The sequence below is a fragment of the Danio rerio genome, chromosome 23 (assembly GCF_052040795.2).
Source record: "Danio rerio strain M-AB ecotype USA chromosome 23, GRCz13ab, whole genome shotgun sequence".
NCBI lineage: Eukaryota > Metazoa > Chordata > Actinopteri > Cypriniformes > Danionidae > Danio > Danio rerio.
This window is the reverse complement of record NC_141043.1, coordinates 24,055,726-24,079,664: the sequence shown is the minus strand read 5'-3', so window position 1 is coordinate 24,079,664 and position 23,939 is coordinate 24,055,726. Positions and strand designations below refer to the sequence as shown.

Here is a 23,939-nt window from a genome sequence, read left to right as displayed (position 1 = left end):
ATATGTAATATGCTTAAAAATGTCTCTTTTGGATAGTTTAGGATAACTTTAAATAAAACTAAGAGACTTCAAAATGTATGACACATAATAGACAGACATGATATTATCAGACCGTTGAGTTAAAGTTATTTAAATACAAACACAAATGTATTTAAACTTTTATTTGATAAAATCATGTTGGACCAACTCAATTGCATTTAATTGAGTAAATAGTTGTTTTGCAGTTTGTCACTAAACAAATTCATTGAATAAAAACCCTGCTCTCAATTAAATTGAGTTCATCCGATGAGTTATTGAGTCGAGCATATGCTGCATTCCAGACAACTCTGAATTTTTTTTTCCAACCTCCTACTAGGAAAAATCATCTAGAACGCTGCTAGAAGTTGGACATCTGACCTGTGAACTGATCAAAAACCCTAAATTCAGCAAGACGCATCCTTTGATATCACTTCACAGATGACTGCTAGTTCTGTTTCAATAACATTAGCGTTGAGTTTCTTTATGTCAAACATAATGCTCCAGACACAATCAAAGGTGGGATTTTTAGCAGTGAAATGTCTCACTTCTGACCTTAATGCTTTCCAGTCAATCATACGACTATAGTTCACACAGGCTTACCAAAACTCGACAGAAGAAAACTGGAAAAAGGTTGCTTCACCTAATTTAGAGTTTGGAGTATGTGTATGCTGCTGTCATGCTTTGATGCATAAGGTTACAGTATAAATAATAATACTCAGAAAGAGAGAAGTAATGCCCTGTCCACACCAATAGTATTTTCAAAACTGCACTTTTTTTCTACATGGTTTTGCTGTTTGTCCACATGAAAACAGAGTATCAGGTGATTGAAACCAAACAATCTGAAAACTATGGGGAGGGTGAAGATTTCACTTAATGACTGGTTTCACCTAACGACAGCAGGGTGCGCCTTGTTTTCTCTTTTCTGATTGGTCAACACAACTGGGTTCACACCAAATACGGAAGATGCGAATGAGTCAAATTCTGCATGTTCATGGCAAGTGCATTACGTTTTCTGCGTCGTTCGCACCACAGGACGATAATCGGCCCTGTTCTCAGGTTTGCATTGACTTCTATATATTCACATTTACTCTCTCAAATGTTAACTGTGTTAAGAGAAGAAAACTATGCAGGCAGCAGCACTGAATGAGTACTGCTATTCCATTCCAATGCATAGTTAAAAATTTCCCAATAAACAGCTCTGACATTTTAGGTTCAAGCTGTCCAAAAGAAAACAGTGGAATTCACCTCAAAGAACCCAAAACAACCTCCTGAAACCCAAACCAACAATTAGGTAGCTTATCAGTCTTTATCGCATCACGTCTTGCGACTCCTGTATCGGAATAGGTCTCATATCAGGATACCCAACCCTTTTGGTCTGATGTCTGGCTAACTCTTTGGTTTTGGATGTACATGTGACAGAGACAACAGCTCCAATCTGGCCCTCGATATGTTTGCTGAGGTGTCCTCTGAGAGGCCAGGTGGTGGGAGCTCATAATCACCCTGCATGACCTCGACTCAACAAACACAACGGACCAGAGCATCAAAACTGATACAACACAAACACATTAAGTCAAACAAATCACAGAGGGAGACTTTTTGCATGACACATTAAAGCTTATTTAGTAACAGTCAGACTTATTGATTAGAGGATTAATGCAAACATGATGCACTTTATGTTCAACACAACTTAAAGGCTCAGTGGCAATCAGGTTATACAAGTTAGTTAGTACTTAACATGCAAAAAGTCATGATATATACAGTTAAAGTCAGAATTATTAGCCCCCTGTTTATTTTTTCTCCAATGTCTGTTTAACAGAGAGAAGATTTTTTCAACACATTTCTGAACATAATAGTTTTAATAACTCATTTCTAATAACTGATGTCTTTTACAGTATCTTTGCCATGATGACAGTTTATAATATTTATTAGATATTTTTTAAGATACTAGTATTCGGCTTAAAGGGCTATTTAAAGGCTAAACTAGGTTAATTAGGTTAACCAGGCAGGTTAGTGTAAGTTATTGTATAACCATGGTTTGTTCTGTAGAAAATCGAAAAACAAGTATTGCTTAAGGGGGCTATTAATATTGACCTTAAAATGGATTTAAAAAATAAAAAACAGCTTTTATTCTAGCCGAAATAAAACAAATAAGTAGAAAAAAAATTATCAGAAATACTGTGAAAATGTCCTTGCTCTGTTAAACATAATTTGGTAAATATTTAAAAAAGAAAAATCAAAGGAAGGCAAATAATTCTGACTTCAACTGTATATACTGTATATATGAATGATATGATGTTTGTTCTGTTTTTTGCTAAAAAAAATTTAATTTTATGATTTTACTTTGTTAATATTTTTAGAAACATCACTGTTTTTGAATTCTTAAATTTTAAAGAATTTAACACTGTTATATTAAACAAGAACACTTTAAAATAAACCAACATTACTGACAGTACCAACATTTATAAAGTTACAAAAGATCTCTAATTCAAATAATAGAATTGAGCGAATGAGAAATTGTAACTTGTTTTCCACGAAAACATGGAGCAGTACAACAGTTTTTAGCAGTGATAACATTTATAAGAAATCTATAAGGAGCACCAAATGAACATATCAGAAGGATTTCTGATCTTTATGGTACTAAACTATATTGGGAAGTTTTAGAATTGCAAGTTTTAAATTGTAATAATATTTCACTAGTTTGTCATTTATGCTGTAGTTTTATTAAATGAATGCAGCACCGGTGAGTGGACACAGTCATTTGGAACAAATTAAAATAATTTTGATCAAATTTGAAAGATTTCGGTTCATTAATTTAAAATTTATCCATGAGTCGGCGCCAATAACCTAGTGGTTAAATGTGGTGACAACCAAGTCCGATTCCCGGCTCAAGGTTCTTTGCCAACCCTTCTTTGCTTTCCCCAATATTTTCCTGTCTATAACCTCCGCTGTCCTTTCCAATTAACAGTGGAAAAACCCCTAAAAAATTATTGTAAAAAATGTTATTAAATTTAAAAAATAATAATCTATCTATTTAAAACTGTGAACAAATGAGATTTGTCCTTGTGTCAAACAAGTATGGTTGGGATTCTGTTTATTTATACACTAAAAAAATATTTTCTTGCTTGTCCACTACTATTTAATTACAATGAGCTAAATGAATGTTAAGTTAACTTAATCGATTTGTGTTGGAACAACATGAATTAATTGTGTGAAAGCCTGAATTTTGAACAGTGTATTTACCTTTATAAAGCATTTGTGTCCCATAAGAAGACTTGGATCAAAATCCTTGAGATTAAATTTTTGATCTCTTTACAAAAAACTGTGAAGAAGAAGTGAGGATTCTTTCGATAAACAGATAGAAATCTCCTAAATTTGACTTTGATATACAGTATTTTTATTTATGTTTCCAAAAATATACATAAAAAAGTTTTGTACTGAATGCTCCAATACCTCATTTAAACATACACTAAATGAAAAACTGGTAGATTTATAATGCAGACATAAAAAAGAAAGGAAAGAGAACAAGGGAAAATCTAAGGAGGTGAGTTAGATTTATAATATCAAGTTCACATTTCTGCTGTCTCATGCTGTTACGGGTGGTAAAGTGTGGGGGAGGGGTTCATATATACAGTCAGTTATGAGCAGCACTGCAACACACACACACACACACACACACACACACACACACACACACACACACACACACACACACACACACACACACACACACACACACACACACACATACATACAGATCATGCCACAACTCGGCAGTTTCTTTAAAAAAACTAATTATCATTAAATGCATCTTAAATATTAGTAATATCTGATAATAAAATAAAAACAACACTCTTTCAATATCCATATATGGGGCCTAAAAATATGATGCCATGCTGAAAATCTGGAAGTCATTCATTTACACTTTGAAAAAATATATCACATGATATAATTTAATAACTTATAGCAACAATTCTATAACTAGTTGTTGTCAGAATCTGAAAAAAAAACCAAACACATTTACCTCAGTAAGTTCCCAAGAAAATATTTTTCAATTTTAAGATGATGTTATGTTTATGTTCATGAATTAATCTGCGTATGAAAGCTAGCTCAGTTATTTTAAAATATGCTAACAGATCACTGTTAAAAATACTGCGTTTACCATCTATTAATATTTAGAGCATACACAAGCTTGCATAAAACAAAGGGGGCTGGGAAATAGAGTGATCCACCCTTCAGACATATGGAGTGAGTCAGGTTTAGAGAGAGAGAGAGAGAGAGAGAGAGAGAGAGAGAGAGAGAGAGAGAGAGAGAGAGCGAGAGAGAGAGGGAGAGAGAGGGGTTGGGCAGGGTTTGAGATCATAATGCAGTGAAGCCTCAGTGTTGCCTCATCAGGATTCTGGGCAGTTTTCTGCATTGTCAGCATGCCCTTACTCTCTCTCTTTCTCTCCTCCTCTACAGTGTTTTGTGTGGAGGCTCCTAACTCTGTGAGCTGAGTGGTGGTCAGTGTCTGCTGTCCACATCCCACTTCCCCAAGGGCTTTTAAGAGCAGCTGAAGAACACAGGAAGCGCTGGCTGTCCTCGTGCCAGTCCTTATTAGGAATGCATCCAAAATGATTTTCTTTTCTGTCTCTCTCTCTTTCGGTTAACTACAAAATCAATCAGAAGTGCTCTGTTACAGTCTTTGCTAAAAAAAAATCTATTCTGTTTTAGTCCCATACAAAACTTGATAATGCTGTCATTCATCTGGTCTTAAAAGTCCACTTGAATTTACCATGCAAGACATTAAAGGTGCGCTAAGCAATATTTGAAAATAGCTTCTGAACATTGTTGCAGTCTCAAAAACAAACAGCAGTAAGGAGGTGTGTCAATAATGATAGCGAGGTAAAAAAAAGTGGGCAGAGTCTTGTTTTGGTTCTTTTAAATAGCAATATGGTTTGGCTAAAATTGCATAGTGCAACTTAAGAGACTCTTGTGTGTTTTTAAAAACACTTTTAACAAGAGGCATACTTGTAAAAATACAATCTGATGGCTATAAAAGATAGTTCACCCCAAAAAAATAAACCTTTCCTCACCATTTACTCACATGGTTTTAACTTTTTATCAACTTTTTTCTTATTGAACACAAAACAAGATATTCTGAGAAATGGGCAAAAGCAGACATTGACATCCATACACTGTAAAACCCAAAAAGTTAAGGTAACTCAAACCGTTTGAGGAAACCGATTGCAACAAACCATTTAATTTTAAAAACTGAGTTCTGTGAACTTAATCCATTTGAGTAAATGAGGCAATTTGAGCACAGCAAAACCAATAAATGAAGAGATCTCAACCAACTGTACTGTAAAACCTCTTCTAAATAGTTTGCTTCCTTCTAAATGCAATATCTAGAATTTTTGGTCTCGGGTGAACTATCCCTTTAAGTTCAGTACTTTGCTTGCAGTATAGATATGCACACATTTACATCCTAGTTTGAGTCATAAGATTTAGATGAGATAAGATAAAGATGACAGAAAGAATGCAGGTCATAATATTCCACAACTAAATGAACTGAAGTGGTGTACTGTTATATTAGGTAACAACATACTCTTAATTCAAGTTATTTACAGCAAGACCAAACTGTGTCTTGAATAATGGGAGGGGAATGTTTGTTATGAATTAGAAATATAAAGCTCTATAGGTCTAAATCTAGTTGTGAGGTAATCATTTTGAACTAAGTGCATGTAATATTTAAAACTATGCACACATTCAATATTGTTTGCCTAATATGATGAAAACACAAAACGTTGCTTGTTTCAACACATTCAGAAACAATTTAGAAGATTTATGTAAATTATACCATACAGTATGTTCAATTCAAAAAGCTGAAATTTGAAGAAAAAAAAGTTGAGTAGTTTGCATTGGATAGTACAGTCAGACATTTTTTATAACTTAAAACTTAAAAATACTTACCTACTTAAATCTAACAATGTTCTCTTTCAACTCTAAACTTATGATTCACATTAGAACTTCAGCTGTTTTTCTGTTAACCATAAACTACTTTTTATTTATTGGCCATATCAATCATTTTGACATCGACCAGTGCTGTTAGACTACTTCGACAGACCAGTTGGAAAGAATTTGTGCTATTAAACCTTACTTTTTTGTGATCCTAGCAATACAGTCATGCAACAATTTAAAATACTTAGACATTTTGACCTTTTATATTGATATATTTTTTTAAATATCAGTGGTACTCTACTTACAATACTCTTTAATTACTAATAAATCAGACTGCAGTAAAGATTGATGAGGATTTCATCTGTGTAGAGAATGAATGATGATCAAAAACATGCCGTATTGTTTATCAATAATCGCCTTCAGTAACACATTTAAATTGATAGTTACCTAAAAAGGAAAAAATATGATCATTTATTCTGTTCGTACACCCCTTATGCCGTTCCAAACCTGTATCACTTCTGTAAAACACAAAGTAAACAGTTGAAGTCAGAATTATTAGCCCCCTGAATTATTAGCTGCCCTGTTTATTTTTTTCCCCAATTTCTGTTTAACGGAGACAAGATTTTTTTTAACACATTTCTAAACATAATAGTTTTAATAACTCATTTCTAATAACTGATTTAATTTATCTTTTCCATTATGACAGTAAATAATATTTGACAAGATATTTTTCAAGACACTTCTGTACAGCTTAAAGTGACATTTAAAGGCTTAACTAGGTTAATTAGATTATCTAGGCAGGTTAGGGTAATTAGGCAAGTCATTGTATATTGATGGTTTGTTCTGTAGACTATTAAAAATATATATAGCTTAAAGAGGCTAATAATATTGTCCCTAAAATGGTGTTTAAAAAAAATTTAAAACTGCTTTTATTCCAGTCGAAATAAAACAAATAAGACTTTCTCAAAAAGAAAAAATATTATCAGACATACTGTGAAAATTTCCTTGCTCTGTTAAACATCATTTGGAAAATGATTAAAAAAGAAACAAAAGTTCAAAGGGGGTCTAATAATTCTGACTTCAACTGTACATACCTTTATACTGACAAATCCCTTTCAGGATGTACTCTTTTATCTTACACACAAGAAAGAAAGTCATACAGTTTTGAAACTACATGACATGTAAATAAATGTAAAACATTTTTTGGGTGAACAATTCCTTTAACTCATGAACATATACAGAGCACAGAACCACGATGGATGTTTAGCCACTTTAAAACCCCAAATCCACCTAGTTTCCCTCATATAATCCAAAACATTACATTACATACAGTAGCAACTCTATGACTGCAGTGAACCAATCACAGTGCAGAGTTTGAACTGAAGCCAAAACTCTGCAAAAGTAGACATTGATGACCTACGGAGTGCTAAAACAGGAGTGTATAAATAACATTATCAGACATGACATATGTTAAAGATGAGCTGTGAGCATATTCCTGCACAGGATCCTGGCATTAAACATGTAAAAAAAATCACACAAAAAGACTACAGACTCCAGTATGGAATAAAAGACATACTGCAGTTGAAATGCACACTCACCGGTGTGTAGGGCTGTGTTGCTGCCTGATAACTCCAGCTTGGCTTTCACTGTGAAAACACAGACGGGCTGAGCAGAATCCTGTCTGAAAGGTGTAAGATAGAGAAAGCAAGAGACAGACAGAGAAGAGAGAGAAAGGGAGGCGTGAGCTCAGGATGTTGCCAATGCTTTGGCTTGCAGTAATGTATTCCTCTCCAAGCTCAGCGAATCTGCTATAGCCGGCTATGCAGATCATCAACTCTGTGTGTGTGTGTGTGTGTATGTGTGTGTGTGTGTGTGTGTGTGTGTGTGTGTGTGTGTGTGTGTGTGTGTGTAAACCTATCTAAGGGTGAAACACAAAAGCTCAGGAACATATTTACAGTAAGTTCTGCATAAACTAAACATAAGGTATTTAGAACAACTATGTCTATTTAGGTCTATTATGGATGGATATTTTTAAAACCTCGATAAAACAATCAGGCAAACAAACCAATGCAAAGTGCTTCACAACTATAGTATAAATATGAACCGGCAATACAATGCAGAAGATACAGCTGTTTCTTGCATGACTGTGGTGATATGATGGAACTCAAAATGCTTTGTAATGCAGACTTTACAGAAAGAAAATCTCTAGTGATATAAAGATTAACACCACATACACAACTACTGGTTTTCTTTCTAAAAACAAGGTGTTTAATCAAAACAGCAGACAGCAAAACATTTAAACTAAAATTTGTCATTCTTCCTTCGAGTGACTATGTCACCCACTGGCTTTCAAAACCAAGTTTTATAAAAATCACTAAATGAATAGTCATGGTTTCTATTTGAAATACAGTGCTCAGCATTATTGAGTAGACCATTTTGAAAATGAGTATTTTTCTCTCTTTTTTCAGTGAATATCAACAATGTATTTTGGTGCATTTAAACAAAACTAATTTATTAAACAGATATTTACTAAAATAATATTTTAGTCACCAAATATATTTAGAAATTGAAAGATAATACAAATAAATTCAAGCAAAATATAAAAAAAAGTACAACTTTTTCAAATTTTTTTCAAATTTTTAAATATGTATTTAATATTTATCTATAACAAATAAATTTGGGTGTGCTAGTTTTTGGACTGTGTTCATAAGTTATTTTATAAAATTAGCTCTAAAGTTGGCTTTGGCTTTAGTACTGACTAATCCAATAAATATGCACAAATATAATATTGTATAGCTTCCTATTAAAAATATGAATTTAAAAGATTTGTGAGGTATGTATTTATATAGGCTGAGCACTGTATGTTGATTCATCACTTCAGGTTCTAAAAGGACATTTTAACCATTTAAATAAACTTTTACAATTATAAAAAAAAATCCATGTATATAAAAGGTTCTTTATAGATCAATAAAAGCCAATGATGAACATTTAGTTTGTAAAAATGTTGGTTACAGCTGTCGGTTAGATTTTAATAAGATGAACATTCTTCCAAATAACCAAACTATGGTGCTTTTTAGAACTCAAACATTTATGCTGAGTCATCATGATACAGCAAGCTTCATGGATAAACAGTCTGAGATGTGAATGTAAAGTACAGTAATAATATAATAACTAAAAGTAACAATAATACATGAAAATAAATTAGTCTATGGGATGAATCATAAATATTTTAAAACATAGCAAGAATCCCTATAATTAGCATTGCTAACTTTTTTTATTAAGGGGGGACAGGAGAATGTTTGCAAAAAGTTAGCAAGACAGAATATTTCTTTATTTTTGCTAGATTTTAAATGCCTTAAAAAATAAAATAACATATGTCCAACAAAATTACACAAACACACACACACACACACACACATATATATATATATATATATATATATATATATATATATATATATATATATATATATATATATATATATATATATATATAATTCATTACAAATGGTTCAAATTAATCATATTTTGAAATAATGAAATAATGAAAATATGAAGAGCAACAATTTTTGAAGGTTTTATCTGAATCTATTACATTGTAGGGTTGATGGTTTGAACCAACAATCTTTGAGGCTGTAAAATTACAATGGTCCCTTTTAATCACAGTTTATTGTCTTAGAACAAATATGCACTGTAGACTTTCACATTGAAAAAGAAAACACTAACAAATTGTGACTCCTAAGCCATCACATACAGTATAGTCCAAATTTAGTTCCCCTTCACTTTCAGGAATAAAGGAACAAAAGCACTAGAACAAAGTCTCTGAGATGCAAAACGTACACTTTTGTAAAAACAAGTCCAAATTTGTAATTTAAAAGGTATATATTGGTGCATTATAAAAATACAAAAATGTATGTTTAAGGTACAAATGTAGACCTGTTAGGTACAAAAGTCTACCTTTTATAAAGGTACCACCTCAGTGACAGGTTATTCATGTTTATTTGTGACAGTGTTGGAGTCACTTATTCAACATGGTTACCCTTATAAGCAGTATTTTCAAGTTTAACATACTCCACCATTTCTTTCAATAAGAAACCTTTGGAAACAACAGACAAACTTAACAGGCATGCTAAATTTAACCTAGGCTCATTCTGATAACGTACCCCTACTGTATATACGTTTCTAGAGAGCAAAATACATCCTAGGAGCCAAGGTTATTTTATTTTATTTTATTTATTTTTTTGCAGTTTTTGTTTTCGGGAATCCACCATTGCCCGTTGTCTATGCTTTTTCAGATCTCAAATTTCTCTTGCAAGTGCCAGTCGTGCCTGTTCCACCAAAGTCCGCTGATGACTGACTGACTGAGTGACCAACCAACTGATCCCCATCCTCCCTCTTCCCTAATCCCAACCAATACTGTTTCATAAAGCACCTATTGACCTGCCCACCCACTTCCCCAACCCCAACCGCAGTGGTTTAAAAAGCAATCCAGAAAAAGAAAAGCCCCCCGATTTTTACCACATTGTCAAATTTTACCATGCTCTCACCCTGTTACAATTATTTTATTTACATAAAAATTTTGAAATTTTTGTCAGTGGATAAAAGATATCACGGTGTTGTGATTACTCCTCTAAAAATAGACTTTTTAAATGTCTGGGTAAAAGACAAAAATATTTTCCCCTTTGAACACAATAGATTTTATTTTGAGAAACTTTTAAAATATTTTATGTCAATAAACCTAAAAAATTCAAATGAATTCTGCTGTCTTCATTAGTTTCAAAAACACTGATTTCCTTACAATTTAAAACAGCATCTTTGGATATCTTTTCTGTTGGAGATACTATTGTGCTAAAAAAACGTTAAACAAAAGGTTAAAAAAAAACTTTACATATATAGGAATGGTATAGCTGAATATTTTGGCGTCTTTAAAACTTTCCAAACCGTGGTATACCTTGAAAACCGTTATCGTGCCATGCCTATATACAGTATATTAAAAATGGCAAACATTTTAAGCCTTCTGATACAAAATGTTTGTTTTGCATGAGAAAATCAAGCAAAAAGATAAGAACATCCCTCACCATCACATTCAAATCACAAGCACATACAAAGATTGTCAACTGAAGCAATGTAACAATCAATATCACATTTGAGGTGTGGAGTTCAGCATGTTTTTATGAATCCATGCAAATATTTAAAGCCCTCTGTATCTGGCACATAAAGCAAACAAATGAAATAAATCGAGTACCCTGCACTACTGAAAAATTACAACAGAGGAATAACCAGGAAGTTGGGAAAGAGATCATCTGATAAAAGAAGAATAAAATGCACTTAAATTGCTACAGTACTTCATACACTTTAAAGACAATGTATGTGCGCTAACATGAAATACCTCCTCATCTTACAGGTTCCAGAAGGCTAAACTATCACTTTGCTGCCAGGGATACAGAGGTGAAGGAACACTTTCTATAGATAAGCTCTGGTTTCTGTCTGGGCTGTATAAGGTGACGCTGCATCTCAGGGTTTGTTCCATCCAACTAAACATTCAACACTTCACTGAAACTCGCACCCAAAGCTCAAAGAGCATCACTGGAAATAGAGGTGATAGTTGCTGAAGTAGGTGATGGCAAGGCTCAGCTACAGGCCCTGTCCTTGAAATATAGAGACAGGAACATTTCCATCTCTTCTGTCACTTCGGGTCTTAGAGATTTTGGTGATAGACTTGCTTGGAGCAGCTAAAGCCTTTTACTGTATGTCACACCACTTACGTCAGACCAAAAAAAAAAAAAAAAAATCCTTTATAGCTGTAAAGACAAACAGAGTGCTTATGTAAAAATTCTAAAATTCCCTTTATTCATATACAGCTTGTCTTGCTTAATTTGTTTACTGTTATTAAGCATTTAAAAAAGATGTATAATGCTATCATGAAAATCAAAGTTCATCAAGTTCATAATTGCTTTTAATTCTATTTGTTTCCAACAATACCCACCTAAGCTGAAAGTGTAAAAATCATAACAGGATCATTTTATAATATGCTATGCTGACTGGTCAGATACATTCTCTGGACCATGTTCCAAACAAGAGTCTTTTTACCAAGGTCGAAAGTATTGTGCAAAAAAAGCAATGACTGGCAATGTGTTTTGAAGTGATCTCTGACAATGGAGATTAAATTTCATTCATAGAGGTCAAACGGATGTGTCAATTGCTCAGAAAAGAGAAATCTAATGCCTTGTTGTTAGCTGTAAATAGTTACATTATATCCATTTACGTAATTATTATTTATTATTTAAAGGATAAAGAAATGTTTTTGTGCAAACAATCACCAATTCTGATATTGACTCAGTTTTACACATAAATCTGTATAATCCCTTCTAATGCCAATACAAATCATAAAGTCTCAAAATTAAAACCAAATCTACCAAACATCCAATATTTAAGCAAGTCTCACATGACTTCTAACAACTAAGTTGGTCCAGATATTGTACATATTAATTTATACCCCAATACAATTAAAGCCACAATTCATTCATTTAATTCACTTATTAAAATACACATACTGTACAGTACTTAAATAACCAGGCTATCAATGTCGTGCGATAACATATAAGGCATTTAGTATCACCTTCAGCCATGAAATGCAATGACAACTTTGGAAACCAATACAATGAGTCAAAAGGTAAAGAGGATAATGTTCCGCTCTGACACATACAGTAACATCACACAGGACGGTACACAGTTTAGGAAATGCTACCTTGCTGCCCTTGTCAAAGGGTTACAACCAGGTTACATTAGGCATTAGTTTAATGAAGCCCATACAGATTAAGCTTCCTCCCTTAGTCCAGTAACAATTGTTTACATTAAAGCTCCTTACCATTTTCAGTCACTAAGCAAAAAGTTGAAGAAGCTACTATGTTACTAAGAAAGAAACATTTTTATAGATAACACAATAACTGCTCAGTCACGCGCAGGTTCAGGTTATTATAGTCTCCGTGACCGAGGACGATGCAGCACGGGAGCGCGCAATAATTTTTATCCATTATAAAATCATGCTTCATCATTTTATAAGCATCCTTAAATGACCTTGACAGGGAGGAATGCGCCACAGGTGGATATAAAGGCTATTTATATTTATAAATGCTAAATGCATTTTAGGTATTTGTTTTCACAGTATGACAGATGTCTGCAAATACTGCATGTGCGCGCGCTGAGTGTTGTAAACACATATTTGCGTTCCCGTGCTCGCGCGCTGCCTTACCTCTCTCGCAGAGATATGATATGAGGGAATTCCTAATACAGAACAACAGCAGAGACATTGAACTCGCTACTCTCAGAGAGACGCGCATCAGACGTACGCGAGCAGCTGTCATTGGACATCTTAGCCGCGCTGAGAAGCAGACCGGTGTTTATCACGCCATTGGTCAGAATCGCAGTGCGTGAGGTAATCCTCTTCATCAACGTTATTATGACATCATTGCGGTCGCAACTGAAGATCATAATGCAACGACAGGCTTAGAAGTTTGATTCATTGTCCTGCAATTTTTAGACAGAATTACTTTTGGAATAACCAATTTGAGAATATCAATTGGAACCTGATAACAACAAATATTGTGTCACTAATAAAGTCACTGAAATCTACTTTAAAATTATACATAAAACATATCCAACCAACTAGTTTCTCAAGAGGTATAAAGTTGATCTTTCTAAATCTTGTGTTTTTTTACGGAATGGATGTTGAGACTTGTGCATTTATGTTTTAATTGTATGTATTTTATATATTTCTGGTTTGATGTTGAATGTCTATTTAATACTGAGGGGTCATATAATTATTATTAAGAAAAGAGATGTCAAATTGTATATAGATAAGAAAGAGATATAGATAAGAATCTCCTGTTTATGTTAAATCTGTTGATATTATTAGGCAAGTTTCATATACACAAGTGTAAATGGTCGAAGAGGAAGCCTAACATGTTCCATTTCAAGGCTGATTAAAAATGTATTTTGAAACTCTTAAAGGACTTTCAAGTTGTAAAGTGACCAGAACTGTGAATATACTTATTATATACTCTATGGTAAATGTTATGTATCCCACTCTTGTTCTTTATTTGTTTTTTTTACACATTTGTTACTTTTTTTTACACGTTATGATAAAATGTGTAATATTGTAAGACTTTTTATGCAATTGATTTGGAAATGTTCAGCAAATACAATAAAAGAAATTAATTAATAAAAAAATAATGCAACGACAGGCAAATTCCTTCATGTGAATAGACGATGCTTCAGTCTTGTTTTGCTTTAAAGGGTGTTTAAAAATAGGGCTAATTACAAGGTGTAAAGACATTTGGCTGCTGTCAACAGCAGAATAGTACTGTGAGATGACACATTATATAATTTTTTATTTAACTCTTTCTTTAATAAATGCTAAATTCAGAGTTAATCCACACACCTTTACAATACTGAGTTGAAGGGATAATTTACCCAAAATTGTAGTTTAGGTAATTTATTCACCCTCAGGTCACTGAAGATGCAGATGACTTTTATCTTGTGCATTTTTTCCAGCATCATGGTGAATTTGTATTTTTGCAAACAAAATATTTTCTAAATGTTGATATTTGACTTTGTTTTTTTTCTCTCTTTCTCTCTCTCTCTCTCTCTCTCTCTCTCTCTGTGTGTGCGCGCGTGCATGCATTTGTACACTGTGTGTGCAAATTAAAACTAAATTATTATTAACTTAAATGATTACATTTCCTAACACTATAGAGTTATCTTTTAGTAATCACATCTGCTAATCTACATCTCCAAATCTAACTAATCTCTTTCAATTCCTTCTGTACTCCTCAAGTAGTTCTGGGTTGCTGTACAATAGCCTTAGCTTGGTTTTTCTTTTTCACTTGTTGACTGTCTAAAATGAAACAAATCAAAGCAAAATAAAAAGTTAGCACATTTGAAAATTAACATTAAAGTCAAAAGGGTTACTGTATTTGAATCTAGTATGCAATTTAATTAAATTCTCATTCCAAAAACAGATATTCTCTCTACCACAACTGTCCTTAAATGGTTGCGGTATACGAGAAAAGAGTTGCAGAGAAAGAGGTGCCTCAATAGAGGTTTTGCAAATAATAGGTAAACTATGATGATTTTACAGTTTTTTAATCAGTGCAAATAATTAGACTTTTAAAAAGTTTATTTTAATGATAAAAAATGTAAATCTAACAATTATGTAAATGTAGAAAACTACCTGTTTCAGTTCTGATAATCAAAAAGTCGGGTAACCATTTTGACAAAAGAACAATTTATACTAAACTGCAAAAATATAAGAGATCTTCTTATCTGGCAGCCATCTTCAAGGCAAGGCAAGTTTATTTATATAGCACATTTCATACAATGTGGCAATTCAAAGTGCTTTACATAAACAGGAATAAAAAGACAAGTATAATAAAATAAAAAAACAAACAATAGAAATTATTAAAAACAGTTAAATACAGATTAAAATGTAAAAAAATAAAACAGGTTATAAAAGAATCAAAAAAGAAAAGAACATAGTAGTGTGATCTGTTGGACATATAGTACAGTGCTCAATTAGTAAAGGCACAGCTAAACACATGTGTTTTCATTCTTGATTTGAATGTGCCTAACGTTGGTGCACATCTGATCATTTCTGGAAGCTGATTCCAGCAGCGAGGGGCATGGTAGCTGAAAGCCAATTCACCATGCTTTGACTGAAACTAAACTTTATTTAAACTCTTTATGAGTGTTTAAACAATGCTTTATAATGGTTGCGGAGGTTGAGAACATCCTTCACGGACTCATCATTATTCATTCATTTTCTTGTCGGCTTAGACCCTTTATTAATCCGGGGTCGCTACAGCGGAATGAACCGCCAACTTATCCAGCAGGTTTTTACGCAGCGGATGCCCTTCCAGTCGCAACCCATCTCTGGGAAACATCCACACACACACTCATACACTACGGACAATTTAGCCTACCCAATTTACCGCCTGTCTTTGACTGTGGGGGAAACTGGAGCACCCGGAGGAAACCCACGCGAAGGCAGGGAGAACATGCAAACTCCACACAGAAACGCCAACTGAGCCGAGGTTCGAACCAGCCACCTTCTTGCTGTGAGGCGACAGCACTACCTACTGCGCCATCATTATTCAGCTTTTTTTTAATTATCATTATACATGAACATTCTTTAAACTATCAGTTCTGTCATGTAAAATAATCCATTAGAACAATTCATTTGTTTTTTGCTGACATTTTCATGCTAATTTGTTTAAATTACAACATAACATAACTGAAAGTCGCTTTTGACAATTCATCTGCCAAATGATTAAATGTTAATGTAATGTAAATGTTTTACTATCACCCTCTTAAACCTCACTGCCATTAGGGTCACAGCCAAAGTAATCCTACATGTTCTACTCGCCATATTCTCATCAGGATCTCAAATGCAATTTCCTACATGACCAAGCAGGTATGCTAAAAACATGCTAAAGGCAGCAGAAGACTACACAGTACAGGTCCTAGTAAGTGGCATTCACATGTCCTGGTAGGACAAATGCTAAAATGATGATGGCTAAGAAGAAGTATTTATAGTCTAACTATCATAATGAATGTGGTGGGCAACAGACCAGATATTGTCCACAGCTGAAGAGTCTTGCAATATTTCAGCTTTCCACTAGATGGCGGCATTTGCTTATTTTAAAGTGAGGTGCTTTGAACAAATGGTTACTTCAAAAGTGTTTTAAAAAGAAAATCTTTAAATAAATTATATTTTCAAAGCTAAATAATAACATATTTTTTAAATGTTAGTCTTAATTCACATTTCTTTATTTGGCATTAAAGCAATTCATGAACAGGAATGTGTATCTATCTAAAATAAACAATAAATCATCCATTAAAAAATATGCACCTAGATCCATATACAGTAAGAGTGCAAATAAATCAAGGTAAATTCAAGTCACAAATGTCCATTATTCACAAAATTATGTTGTATGCCAGTCCATTTAATAAGCAGGCACAGTTTGCATTATATGTCACGGATACATTTCATCACTGTGGTTCCTTAAACGCATTCATTAAAACAACGGATTAAAGATTTGGGTTGCTTGAACCAGCCTATTTCTGTGAGTGTGTGCAAATCCACCAGCCACTGTATGTGATTACCAAAATATGCAGCCAGGCTTTAGGGTCTCACCGCAGCTATTTCCCCTTACACAGGCCTTTTTATTTATTTATTTGATTTGATTTCTCACAAAAGAAGCTTATGGTGTGCGTATGATCACAGTGAGGGAACCCTTATTAAACTTGCTTGTAAACCAGGTAACCTCATAAGAATGGGGGATTAGATTCAGAAACACTAACAATGCAAATACACCCGCAGTGCCATCTGCAAAATGCCGAAACTTAAATCAGCCACAGCACAGCAGCTTCCTAAACACCCAACTTTCTTTTCTAGCCCTCTTTGTTGTAGTAAAGCAGGGGAAAGCCGCTCCAGACGCAAAGAGGGAAGGAACAAAAAGCCTTTTGTAAACTAATTACTCTGAGCTATTCTTTTGCCGCCTGCAAATAAAAACATCTTTTTTATGATCAATTCAGATTTGTTCTCAATGAATCTGACTTCGCCTACACAGCAGAAACGAACAATACATTGTATTGTGCAGCGTCCCTTAAAAGTTTGCATCTTTTTGAAAGTCAGTTTTTCTGGAGTTGGTAATCTTCTTTTTTGTATTCAGAATACTCACTTATAAGAATAAACACTTCACTGTAAGAAATAAAGGTACAAAATCTGTCAAAAGGTACAGTCTCTGTAATTTCTGTTAAAAAAAAATAAAAATCTGTAATTTTATGGTAGCTGGCCTACTGAAAAAATAAAAATAAAAATGAATTAATGCTGTTAAATTACATAAATTTACCGTAAAATATCGAACAAAAAATTACAGAAATTTCCTTCAATTTAAATTTCTGGTATATTTCTGTAATTCAACCTCTGATATTTTACAGTACATTTCTGTAATTAAGCAGCCACTATTTCATGTTTTTTTTTTTTTTTTTTTAGTTTAACTCTGTTTTTATTGAAATATGTCAGAGAGTCACAGCATCAGATACACAGAATCATTAGACATCAACTGATCCAATGTGGTGGTAGAGTACAATTTTGCTCACGTTTTCTTTCTCTCTGAATAAAATATAGTTACATATTCATGCATTAAGGAAAAAAAACAAAACAAAAAACAACAACAACAACAACAACAGTGCCGAGAATATATAAATACAAATACTCAAAGGGTACAGCAGTAGAAAATAAAATAATAATAAAATATATATATAAAAACAAAAAATAAAATAAATAAATAAAAAAAAAACACACTCTCCACTCATAACCAAGCCAGGGGTAGGGAAGATAAGTCAGCTATATACTTGCATACAAATACACATACATATATACATGTTTATTTATTTATTATTTTTATTTTTAAAGTGTAAGAGGAATGGTTGCCAGATAGTGTCAAATTTTTCAGTATTACCGCAAACTGTATATCTAATCTTTTCTATTTGCATAGACTGCATCAGATCATGCATCCAATGTATGTAACTGGGTGGGGAAGGATTTTTCCAGTTTAGTGTTATAAGCCTTTTAGCAATTATTAAACAAAAAGCAAGTGCATTTGATTGTGTAGATGACAAAGAAACATTTGTAGGGTTAAGTCCAAATAATGCTACTAGGGGGCATGGCTCAATATCTAAAAGAAAGCATTCAGAAATTGATTTAAAAATTGATGCCCAAAAAGTGCTTAGCGCTGGACAAAGCCAGAAAGTATGAAGAAGAGTGGCTGGAGCTTGTCGACACCGATCACAAGTTGGATCAAAACCAGGGTTAATTTTAGATATTTTTGCCTTAGTCCAATACACTCTATGCAATAATTTGAATTGTATAAGGGAATGACGAGCACAAATAGAAGAGGTTTGTACACGAGACAGAGCCTTGGACCATTCCTCGTCTGTGAAAACATGATTGAGATCTGATTCCCAGCTCTGCTTTATTTTTAAAAAGGATGAGGAATCTAACTGTCTAATAAATGAAAAAATTGTTTTATAAATTTTAGAGACTGCACCTTTACAAATTTTTGTATCTAAAACCTGATCGATTTCTTGTTTGGGAGGTGCAAGGGGAAAATGGGAAAAAGTATTTCGTATAAATTCACGTGTCTGAAGATATCGAAAAAAATGAGTTTTGGGAAGGTTAAATTTTTCTGATAAATAAGAAAATGTAACAAATGTATCATCACAAAAAAGGTCATTAATGCTTACAATGCCTTTTCTAAACCATGATGCAAAAGATTGGTCTGAGATAGAGGGCAGGAAAGAAGGGTTTTTATATATGGGAGACAGACTAGACATTGTTTGAAAGCCAAAATGTTTTCTAAATTGTGACCAAATTCGAAGACTATTAAGTACTATAGGGTTAGAGGAATAGTTTGATGTCTTTAATGGTAATGAAGAGCATAGTAACGCATGCAAAGACACTTGGGTGCAAGAATCGCATTCCATTTCAACCCATTCTGGGACCCAGTGGCAGAGTCCGTAGTGTGACTGGCTCCAATATAAAATACTGTGGATGTTAGTCGCCCAATAGTAGACTAAGAAATAAGGAAGTGTAAAACCACCTAACTTTTTGGGTTGTTGAAGAAATGATTTCTGTATTCTTATTGGGCCACCGTTCCAAATAAAATCCGAAATTACTTGATCCAAGGACTTAAAAAATGACTTTCGTATGAAAATTGGAATACTTTGAAAGAGGAAAAGAAATTTAGGGAGAATATTCATTTTTATTGTGTTTATTCTGCCTACAAGAGAAAGTGGGAGAGTTTTCCATTTAGCTAGATCTTGTTTTGTTTTCTCTAATATTGCAACAAAATTATGTTTAAAAAGATCAGTATATTTTCGTATTATTGTTATTCCCAAATATCGAAAATTTTCTGAGGCTAATTTAAATGGCAATATTGACACTGGAAAGGATCTTGGAGCAGGATTTATAAGAAAAAACTCACTCTTATGCAGATTTAACTTATAACCAGAGACGTCGCTGAACTGTCTCAAAAGTTCCAGAACATACGGGAGACGAGTTTCTGGGTCTGAAATATACAATACCACATCATCAGCATAAAGAGAAATTTTCTGTTCTTTTCCGGCCCTGAAAATACCAGCAATCTCAGGATTATTGCGAAAGCAAATTGCAAGAGGCTCTATAGCTAAAGCAAATAAAATAGGGGAAAGTGGGCAACCTTGTCTGGTGCCACGGTGAAGAGGAAAATAATCCGAACTATTGCTGTTTGTTTTCACAGACGCCAAGGGAGAAGAGTATAGGAGTCTTACCCAAGAAACAAATTTGTCACCAAACCCAAATTTTTTTAATGTGTAGAATAGATAGTCCCACTCGACGCGGTCGAAAGCTTTCTCCGCGTCGAGTAAGACTAAGGCCTCAGGCACAGAGGAGTCAGATGAGGTGTAAATTATGTTCATCAACCTCCTCAGGTTAAAAAAGGCCTGTCTGTTCTTAATAAAGCCGGTTTGGTCAGGGTGTATGATATCTTGGATAACAGTTTCTAATCTAAGAGCAAGAATCTTAGCCAAGATTTTTACATCTACATTAAGAAGAGAGATAGGACGGTAGGACCCACACTCCAATGGATTTTTATCAGGTTTTAAAAGAAGAGAGATTGATGCCTGGCGCAAAGAAGAAGGGAGATTACCATTATTTAAAGAGTCTTCAAAAACAGAGAGAAGCAAAGGTGAAATCTGAGCGGAAAACTTTTTAAAAAACTCTGTGGGAAATCCGTCAGGCCCCGGAGATTTTCCGCTTTGCATTTGTGCAATAGATTTTGAAATTTCATCTAAGCTGATAGGTTCATCCATTTTTGCTTTTAATTCACTACTTATTTGAGGAATATTAAGATTGTCAAAAAATCTACTAATAATGTTAGGGTCTTTAAGGGAGTCTGACTGGTACAATGAAGAGTAAAAAGATTTAAATGTATTATTAATTTCTTGAGGGTCTGAAACAATAATGCCTTCTTGGGTTTGAATTTGGGTGATAAAGTTTTTTGCTGTTTTAAGCCTGAGTTGCAGTGCAAGTGTTTTACCTGGTTTATCACCAAACTCATAAAAAAGGTGTCGTGATTTGAGCAAAAGCTGCTCAGCTTGGGCAGTAGAAAGTTGGTTATATTCAGATTGTAAAAAGATTCTTTCATTAAATAGTGATGTGCTTGGGTGTTGTGCATAAATTTGGTCCAATTTACCAATTTGATCAGAAAGTTTAAAAAGTTTCTTATTACACTCCTTTTTTATATTCCTTTTTTATAAGCTGAGTGAGATATTATTTCTCCACGTAAATATGCTTTAAGTGTTTCCCAAAGTAAAGATGAAGAAATCCCATCCGTTGAATTGATTTCAAGAAATGTAGAGATCTTTTCTGAAAAAAACTCAACAAAATGGCTCTTAGATAAAAGTAAAGCATTCATTCTCCAAGTACAAAATGAATAGCTTCCAGGAAGGACCAGTTCAAGAATTACTGGAGCATGATCTGAAACAGTTATAGTGTCATATGAGGAGGAGTTCACTCGAGAAATAAGTTTACTGTCAATGAAAAAATAATCAATACGTGTATAAGTATGGTGCACAGGAGAAAAAAAGGAAAAAACTTTAGAAGTAGGATTTAGGAAACGCCAAATATCAGTTATTCCACACAATTCTAAAAAAGAATTAATTGTTTTAGAAGACTGAGATTGAAGGGTTGATTTGGGGGATGATCTATCAAGAACTGTGTTTAGAATGCAATTAAAGTCACCTCCCATAATCAGTTGATAAAGATTCAGGTCCGGGAGTTTAGAGAAGAGTGTAGTAAAGAAATCTGGGTTATCCCAATTAGGTGCGTAAACGCTTACTAAAGTAACTTGACTATTATAGAGGATGCCTGGCACAATCACGTATCTGCCGTTGGGATCTGAAATAATATTGGAAGGTTTGAACTGTGTATTCTTATTAATTAAAATGGCAGTGCCTCTTGCTTTATTATTAAAGCCTGAATGGAAAACCTGTCCCACCCATGACCTCTGCAGGCTTTTTTGGCACGAGATTTTAAGGTGGGTTTCCTGTAAAAAACATATATTGGGCTTTAATTTGTTTAGCTTAGAAAAAACCCTCACACTCTTCACTTTATTATTTAAGCCTTTAACGTTCCAACTAATTATATTAACCCTGCCCCGTCTATCTTGGTAGGTATCATTTGACATTAATGTTAAACAATAACTTGATATTTCTCAAGTAGTCAAGAGTGTTTGAATGGAGAGCATAAACAAAATGAGCAGACATAACGAAATCTAAAGGAACCAAAAACAAACAAAAAAACATAAAAAGAACCCGTGTCCCCCCCACGTGACCAGAACTGTCACGGAATGTAGCATCCATAACAAACCTAACTGAAAAGAACATTACAGTCAGGTGAATAAGAAACCAGTAAACAGTTTCAACTTTCAACTTTGGCTGTCATTTCGGCAGCGCTCCGTGAACGGATTTATGTATATAGAAATGATTCAATAAACAGTAGACAACGCATACATGTATCTGACTTAAAATCACATACGACTATAAAAAGTAAAGTATTTTTAAAGCACAGAAACTGGGTAAATATGCTATGGTATTGCATATTTTATTTATTTTGAGGCTTCACTCGTTTTGCAAAGATGTCAGTTCAGTTCTTAATTTTACTTCAGTTCTTGATTCGGACCATTTAACTGTTACGTCGATCAAACCTGATTCGCTGCATTCTTGATGTTAGCAGTGAAGAATTCCATCGCAGCCTGTGGGGTTTGGAAGAAATGTCGCTGTCCCTTGTAATCGACGCGTAGTTTAGCAGGATGCAGCATGCCATAGGTTACGCCAGCGATGCGAAATGAAGCTTTCACATCTTTGAACTCGGCTCGCTGCCTCGCCACTTCAGCAGACATGTCCGGGAAAATGCGAATCGTCGCACCGTTGAATTCCAAAGAGCCTCGTTCACGACTTAGTTTCAGAATGAGTTCTTTGGTTTGATAGTGGTGGAGACGGACGAGCATATGCCTAGGATATGCGTTCGGGTGTGTTTTTTGGCCGGTGCGATGAGCGCGGTCAATTTGTAGTGGTCTCTCAAAGGCACTGTCTCCGAAAAGTTCAATAAAAAGTGATATCATGAACGTAACCGGACTTTGACCCTCTAATCCCTCAGGTATTCCAATGATCCTCAGATTTTGCCTCCGCGAGCGGTTCTCTAAATCATCCACTTTGAGTTTAAGGGAGCCGTTTTCTTTTTTCAGTGCGTTGCACAGTGCCTCAATCGCTGTCAAGCGGCCGTCTGAGTCATTAAGTGCGGTTTCAATGTCCACAATCTTCTGAGCTTGTAGTGAGAGGGTTGATTGCAGAGTGGACACGGCAGAACGGAGCTCGGATAAGAATTCAGTTCGTAATGATGACACTTCCGTGCGAATGGTAGTCGTAATTATCTCCTTCAGAGAAGCAGGTGTTAGCTCATCCTCCCTCGGCGAGGCGTTAGCGGCCTGCTCGCCTCCTCTTTCAGCCAACATTTCAGCGATATTTCGTCCTGATTTTCCCGGTTTTGGCATATTTGCGAATAGATATGATGCAGCGTTGCTCACTTTATAGATTTAAGACAAAGATAACTGAGATTAATAGAAAAAATACACGAATGTTCACGGAGTGACTTCCACCTGCGTCTAACGTTAGTCTCCACGAGGCATACCGGAAGTCTCATTTCATGTTTTTTAAGTTGTAAAATTACGGCTTTTTTACAGAACAGTACAGGTCGAAATTAGTACCTTTAGGGTACACTTATACTTTTAATGTTTACTAAAGGTACTGTAAGATGCAAAACTGTACTTTTTAGGTATTAATATGTACCTTTAAAGACATATTAGAAACAAAAAATGTACCCT

The 23,939-nt window shown here is 34.2% G+C and overlaps 1 protein-coding gene across 28 annotated transcripts in view; it reads right to left on the bottom strand.

The window, feature by feature from the left end:
• Positions 1 to 23,939, bottom strand: part of kcnab2b (potassium voltage-gated channel subfamily A regulatory beta subunit 2b) — a 176,255-nt gene that overhangs the window by 99,679 nt on the left and 52,637 nt on the right. For 10 of the 28 annotated variants that reach the window (XR_015522892.1, XR_015522896.1, XR_015522897.1 and 7 more), the window contains one exon: positions 7,554 to 7,636. The exons of 6 other annotated variants lie outside the window; for them this stretch is intronic. The gene's annotated coding sequence lies outside the window, so the exon portion shown is untranslated. Of the gene's footprint in view, positions 1 to 7,553; positions 7,864 to 13,207; positions 13,424 to 23,939 lie in introns of those variants that run through there. 12 more of the 28 variants (XR_015522891.1, XR_015522893.1, XM_087305924.1 and 9 more) reach the window with 8 other exon arrangements.